Below are 8,158 nucleotides of genomic sequence, written 5' to 3'. Positions count from 1 at the left end.
ATTTACAAAATATTATAAAATAGAACAGACATTTTTATTTTCTAATCTTACATTTTCTTCTTTTGTTTCGAGTTCGTGCAGTATTGGGGACAGTTTTACTAGCGTGCAGAAAGTCATGACTATCTCTTATTTAATCACTTTAAATTACCACAAATTAACACGTTTCCGTCTGCCGGTTTATGCTTTTCATTAATCAGTTCCTTTACCCGCCTTTTAATGTATACAGTTACACTGATTGGTTGAAGATATACGAGCCGTGCCTTGGAAGGTGTGGTATTAGCCGTCACTTACTCGTTACCCTGAGGCTCAATCGATACAATGAAGCCGGAAACCGGTTTTCCTCGAATGGCGCATGAAGCTAAAAGATCATCCAAATTCTGTCTTCTACTTTTAATAACTATGGACTAATATTTCCTGTTTACAATCTGCAACATCAAGGTATGTCTATATACAGATTAAGGTTTCATTTGGTTTTATTTAATAGGTATTCATTACTATTTGAAATGTTGCATCTAAAGAACGTATTTACTCACAATCTCAACTGAGTGTTTTCACATCCGGTACGAATACAAAAATCGACAATAAATTATTGATGATTTGATTTATCAAAAACTAATTAGTAATTATTGCAGTTTTGACAACTGTTATGACGTGCTAATTAAACTTCAATCGTATCTCTCCGCAACACTGTCTTAATGATCATTAAAATGATAACACGTTTAAAGTATATCAGTTTTGAATTTCCTGTGGACTGAGTCGTCCTGAAGTGTAGAACACCGACTACATTTCTTCTCTGTGTAAGGTTTTCATCTGACTTCTCGAGTATGGTCAGATTTAATGAGGGGAATTGAACACTTTTATCTTACGTGTACTTATTTTCGTTATTTAGTGCAGCAATAATAAGCAAATAAAATACACGTGGTTTTTGTATGAGAGTACGTTAATTAACAGATTTACTTAAAAATGAATACAGAAAAACATTATAATATATTCGTCAAGGTAATTATGACAGCTACAACTAATACTTTATTATTATATTATAACTAATACTTATTGAATGGAGAAAACTTGTCTCGAGTTATTTCATATTCACAGAGACTTAAGTGAACCAAATTCGAATACTTATGAATGGGCTGTAAGGTTATTTATACCTAACGATTAATAAGGAATAGAACATTTTAAAATTTATTGCTTTCCTAACGTTTTCATATAACTGTACATGTAAATTAGTAAACTACTTATCTTTATTTACTATGTATTGGGTTTGAAGGCGATACTATATAGAGGCTGCATATAGTAAGATGTATAAGGTTTTTTGTGTATTTGTAAATATTAGTTATCAGGCAGTAATAATTTATCAACTTGATTTAGTAGAGAACTAGAAGTTGTGACTTAAACAATGTCAGACAGTTGAGAAACTATTAAAGTATGATATTATTTTCCTTCAGATCATTTAGTTAAAGAATGAGTTTAGACTTAATGTATTGAATTACCAAAGTATCTTGTGAAAACAAAAAATAATAGATTGTTTGAATTAATACTTCTTTACGAGGTAAAATCTTCTGTGGTAATAAACCAAATTTTCAGTCGAAACTTTTTTAACATGGCACAACAATGTACTCAGTTACATGTTATTCTTGTTATGATGTCTTCTTTTGTACATGTAAACAAACGTACAAACTATTAGTGGTCTGTCTGTGAGCATATATTTGATAAACTTGTTATGTCTGTATTTTTGTAATGATAAGAAATTACTATTCAATGGTTTAGATGTGATATACAGGCAAACATGATCATGTTAACAGTGTTTCCTAGTGACAGGAATGAAGAAAGGCTTCACGTGGATATCAAAACGTTTGTAGAATACATTGTGAACAAACATTATTAAGGTTTGACAAACAATGTTGAATACTTGTTCCGGTAATGGTTTACATGAAACTTAATTATGAACGTTCAACTAACCTAGTGAAGTGGAGCTATTGCCGTTTACGATCTGTTACTATATGAGGATGTTCCTGAAATCACGCGAGCTTTGTCTTCAAGCAAATTGAAACACAAATGACATTAAGCGAGTTTATACCCAGAACACACATCACGCACATTTAGACTCCAGGAAATAGTTTAAACTTTAAAAGATACGTTAGAGAATTACACTGAAAGTACTACGAGTCGCTTCATCCTAGCTGGTGTGAACTTAACACCTTTCGTAACATACTGAGCGATATATAAATTTCCTATGTGAAGAGAATAAATGCTGATGTTAGATTTTCCTTTTAACTTCACAAGTTACCACCAGATGGATGAAAATACTTTTCCACAGATAATGTGAGGCTGTGAAATATTAAGGGGAATTAGTGCGAAAACTATTTGTTGTTGGTTAGCATCTTAGTTTTGCTGAGTATCTGCGCTATTAGAACCGCAATGTTTAAAGCATATATTATCAGAATGAATATTAATCACATTATAAGTTCTTCTCATTATCTCGCTTAGTAAATTCACTTACTCTTAAAAAGTCTGTCACCTGTTTGGATAAAAATATAGAAAGAACAGCAAATTTTGTTTAGTATTACTCCGGTTGTCTGTAATGGTTGAACATGCAGAAATTATTTCCTAAAGATTAAAAATATGATAGTCATATATTATTTGTTCGCTGAGAAAATATAAACAGAGTTTTTGGTGTTTTTTTTGTTACACAGGAAATGCTTCTTTACGATCCTTTGAAACACTAGTCGAAAACTTCGGAGACTAATGACATTCAGCTCTCGCTAATACAGACCTTGAAGCGTCATGGTGGCCAAAGGTGCCAGTTTGATTAATGGCCAAACCGTTCCCTGAAGGAAAACTTCTTCGAACTTGGCTCATGCTAGGCGAGAACTGTCTTTCTCACATAACACAGTTCCTATTGTTCTATCTAGGTCTACCATACCACGATAGAGCTAATAATGTAGCTTTCTACTGTTAACGTTTTGAGTATCTAATTTTTAATTAAACATGCATACAGGGAACATATTAAATGACATAATCTGTTTGCCTATTGCCAAAAAGTTTCGAAAATTTTCGAATGTGAGCAGAATGTTTAGATCGTACGGGAAGAAAATGAAAAATTATCACAAACATATTTCACTGGGAATTTTAAACAGAATATGAATGCTCGAGTTCAAGCATCACAATGTTTTAAATTTCACTTCTATATTTAAAATTCCTTATTAAGGGTATTTAATTGGGTGGTTTTACATTTTTCTCGATACGTTTAAAATGTTTTCTACATGTAAACGAAATCCAGACGTAAAATAGTAAATTGTAAATGACATGAAAAAAACGCATTTAAAAGATATTTATTTTAATTATAGTCCGTAGTTATATCATAAGAAACGTTATCCTGTATTCCTTACACAATAGCATCCAGTGGATATCATTACTTTAACTTGAATATTACAGGAAATGTTATATATTCATATAATATTAGCTCAGCAAACAGACTGTAGTTTTAAGAAGCTACAACATAACACCAGTAAAAAAGAAAAAGTTTATCAGTTGGTATATATATGTAAAATGGTGTCGTCTAGCCCTAGTTTCAAGTACATTAGATTGTCCTTTTACAGTAAATGATACAGGGTACTTTTTTATTCTCATAATCTACCGGTACATATATGAATACGTGTAAACGTAGACTTAAATCTCTTACAAGTATTTAGAATTGGCCCAGAAATAGTACAGATACCTTATAAAGAATACCAGGCTGCTTATATCGACTTTTAGGTTACCAAAACTAAAAAACAGTATCTGTGCAGATATATTTTTCAGAAATAATTTTGAAGTTACAATAGTTTTATCAGCACACTGAAACAACAGTTTATTTATGAGCTCTAAGTCCGCTGAGCTTATATTTTGTTTTTGGTTCTAATCCTGAAAAAGTGATTCCATATGCTATTGTGGAACATATATATGAATTTTACAAATAATATAGCATTTGGGTGTACCTTACCTTATTTGCTATGTAAACATTTGCTTTTTAGACTACAAAGTTCTTATGATCTTTATGCATCTTTATGGATGCATTCATTTAGCTGTTAATTAAGATGTACATCCTTCATCTTCATTTTCTAATTTTCCTCTTCTCACTTTTTTCACATAAGTGACCTTCTTCTTTAATGATCCCTACTTTCGTTTAAGTCTATTCTTATTAGGAAGGATATAAACATTTTAATCCCTTAAGCATTTTACTAATAGCGCATTTGTTTGATAGATTTTACTTTATATATGTGTGTGTGTTATATGAGTTCTTAGATGAAACTTTTTTTCAGAGCGCACAAGTGGACCTACTTTTCGTAAAGAGCTTAATTTGTTGTTAATATTTCACCCAAAATTAGATTATAAATTCTACAAAAAATATCTTAATGCTCGTAATAATGAACATTAAGTCATAGTTGACAATAATACTTAGAACGTTGTTTCTTTATGTGAATTTATTAAACTTTCAGCAACTTTTGAGTGGTTAGCAGAAAGCTAAAATTGCCATTCATAGAATAAAACACAAGACTTTACATCTCTTATACTATATTATACATTTTATTTGCCTATGAAGTTTTTTATTGAATGAGCCTAAAGATAGATAATTTTAGATCTGAGAGTGGTGAATATTTCCACAATAATGTCTAGATTCCTTTCAGAATCATGAATGTTACGTATGTTTAAATATTTGCCATTTCTATTAAATTAACAAAGAACTAAGTGATACTTCACTTCAGCAATCAGTTGCATCACGTATATTTTGTACATATAGGTAGAGAAGACAATCTTATCTTTTAATCGATACGAATTACATTTCATTCGCTAGTGTAGGTGGTGGAGAAATATTAATATTATTATATTTTTTACTCATTTTACGCTATTCTCACGAAATGAGTGTCGTTTAAGCTGTTGATATTTAATAACGTTCAAATATTGCTTGGTGTAATATCACTCATAGCATTAAGTCACACATAAAATAATTATATTACAAAGTCAACAAATATATATATATATATTTGTAAAAATAATTGTTGGCATATTATGAAACTGTTACCTACTGAAAATATAAACCAGTTCATAAAGGAGAATTGATTATGTTTATAACCATATATGATTAGCTTGTAAATGGTTATGCTGAGGTATCCATTAATCTAATTATGAATCTAGTTTTAATATGCAAATTATATGAAACTGGAGTTTGGTGAGTCACTTGTTTTTAAGGCATGCTTTATGAACAGGTATCAAGTTAGTTGTTGTAACTGTATAGATCGCTGCATATTCAGAGCTTTAAGTTTGTTAAAATGGAGCTTTCAAAAATTTACACTCATACAGTATTATTCTGTAAAACTAAACGCACAAAACAATGTGTTCAACATAGTCATTAATGAGTCATATGAAAAAAATTATTTATGCGTTCGTTCAATTAATTCTATATTAATATAGGTATGTCCATGTAACTCCTCCTACAGTTTTGGAGCTAGTAGGACCAAACTTGGCAAGCGAACTCGAGGTGGACCGTGGGATATCTTTATTTATATATATGGCATAGCCTCCCTGCTAAAGGGGACCAGATGCTCTCTGAAGGTAACTCATACATGATAGGAGTATAAGGCTAGATTTTTAGAGGCACTGAACCCGAATATAGCATCGAATTTTGTGTTACTGGCAGCCATCGAGATCCTTGGAACGCAGTGTTTGAAACTTTGTTCATACCTCTACAGCTAGTAGGATGAAATTTGGCACACGTGCTCATGTACCGCAAGTAGATAATCTAAAGGTTTTTTTCTTTAACCCCCCCTTTGGGGATAAAGAAGAACCTTAATCGGTACACTCGGGCCTCTGAGGATCACAAAAGAGCTTTTGGACTCTACATCGAAGTGAGGATATAGCTGTTTGTTTGTTTTTTGAATTTTGCGCAAAGCTACAAGAGGGCTATTAACGCTAGCTGTCCCTAATTTAGCAGTGTAAAACTAGAGGGAAGGCAGCTAGTCGTCACTACCTACCGTCAACTCTTAGGATACTCTTTTAACAACGAATAGTGGGATTGGCCGTCACTTTACAAGGCCTTCACGGATGAAAAGATGAAAATTTTTAGAAATACGGGGATTCAAACCCGTTACTCTCAGATTAAGAGTCGAGCGTCGTAACCACCTGGCCATGCAAGGCCTGAATTACCTCAGAGAAACATGTTCTGACTTTCCAATAACTTAGTATATACAAAGAGCGAAAACTGGTATTGTTAATGGATTTCATTGGTTCTTGGTCTTCCACATTTCGTGATACACTTCACAATCAAACTCGTCGTTATTATTGCATCAAAGAACCAAGCTGACATTCTGTCACTCTTCACTGTGATGTTCGTTATTAATACAGTTCAAAAAGTGACAAATATGTTCTGAACCCTTAAAGATGACAAAAGTATTAAAAATATGCCTTTACAATATATGTATGCTACTGAGAAATATTACTGTGATTTGTGCTATACAGAAGAAACACTGGGGACTTTTAATGCACTTAATAACATACATAGTTGTTTAATTAATACTGACAATCAAGATACCATTAAGGAGTCTCCCAATGGCTCAACAGCAAGTCTGAGTGTTTTTACGTTAAATTTTGGTTTCAATACCTGAAGTGAGCACAGCACAGTTAGCCCATTTTGTAGATTTTGCTTAACAACAATCAAACCTTTTAAGGATTTATTATTCAAAATTCTGTGATGTTTAGTCACAATGTAAGTGACTTTCGTTGAAAGTTAAAAATTCTGAGTTATCTTAATGTAATACAAATGGACAGAATGATACCAATTATTATAAATTATACGATATATTCGTTGACATTATTACAGTTTGCTTGTTATTTTCTATTAAGTTGTTTACTATTTAATGTTATATTAGTAAACGTATCAAATTACTATCATACGGAGACATGAAAAGGTAATCTTTTAATTTGGGAGTTAGTGCACTCGTGAAATTTTATGATGACATTAAAGCTTGCATCACCGTTAAAAAGCTTAACTGTGCATTTATTATTGTACTTCTTCCCAAATAAACTCGTGTAAGAAATCTAGAAAATGTCATAAAAAGGGGCGCTGTGACCGATTTTAGAGTTATCGATTTTTCTTTTGAAGTTACAAATTAACTTTTAACATGATGAATACCGAGGATAAACAACCATATTCGGAAGCTTGATCACTCATGTTTATCTGAAATCCTTTCGAAACAGTAGCACCACCTATTGGAAATATATTTAAACAAATCTAAAGAAATCCAAACAACTAAAGACATAAAATGAAGCTGTTTGAACTTACTTTAAACTCTGTTCATCAGTTTGAGCCCAGTAAGGTAAAACGCTGTCATGGTCAACTGTGTGATAGATGAGTAAGTTTTGAAAGTTCAATAATTATTTAATTTACTTTTTTAAAATCAGATTTGTGTGCTTCCACATTTATGTTTTTAATAGGCAGATAATATACGGACATGTACAATATCCCCCACTGTATAAATACAGTAGATTTTCTATGTAGTTTTATTTTAATGACATTTTCCTGATTCAAAGTCAATGAATTATATAAAGTATGAAACAGTTTTATTTTCAGCACTGTGGTGAAACCTAACTGTCACTAATCTTAATAATTATACTTTCTTTGTACAACTAGAAACTCACACTCTTCGTTTGTGGAAGTTACTTCCAACGTTTATTATCAGACACCACTTTTTTCTAATACTCAAATTAAAGTAGATTTAGTTGTATACCGTACTGGGTTGTGCTATACCACATTCGTAAGGTGTTAGATTATTGAAGTAGAAGAAAACTATTAATTTTTTTAAAGAAGGCAGCTGGTTGATTAGAAAACTTGTAATAATTACGTTGGGCTGTAGGTTAGAAAAATTCCAACAGAGGGTAGTCCTTATGAGATAGGCCAAAACAATCAAACAATCTTTCAATTTTATTAGAAGATAACGATTACGATATCTCTAAAATGTAATAATGATTTTCAGTGCTCCTTTCCTATGATACAAGTGTACATCGCTTGTTTTGGATCTAAACACTAAACTTTGTGTTCGTGAATTTTAACCTGTCATAAGATGTCTTACTTTGCTTACCGCAGTTGGGGTACTATATGTTGCAGGTCCCTTTCTGAATG

At 31.8% G+C, this 8,158-nt stretch overlaps 1 long non-coding RNA gene across 1 annotated transcript in view; it reads left to right on the top strand.

The window, feature by feature from the left end:
* The first annotated feature begins 259 nt into the window (after nucleotides 1-259).
* Nucleotides 260-8,158, top strand: part of LOC143231550 (uncharacterized) — a 59,912-nt gene continuing 52,013 nt past the window's right edge. The window contains exon 1 of the long non-coding RNA XR_013016976.1: nucleotides 260-438. This is a non-coding gene — a long non-coding RNA (uncharacterized LOC143231550). The remainder of the gene's footprint in view (nucleotides 439-8,158) is intronic.

The sequence above is a fragment of the Tachypleus tridentatus genome, chromosome 11 (assembly GCF_004210375.1).
Source record: "Tachypleus tridentatus isolate NWPU-2018 chromosome 11, ASM421037v1, whole genome shotgun sequence".
Lineage (NCBI taxonomy): Eukaryota > Metazoa > Arthropoda > Merostomata > Xiphosura > Limulidae > Tachypleus > Tachypleus tridentatus.
This window is presented reverse-complemented; position numbering and strand designations above follow the sequence as displayed.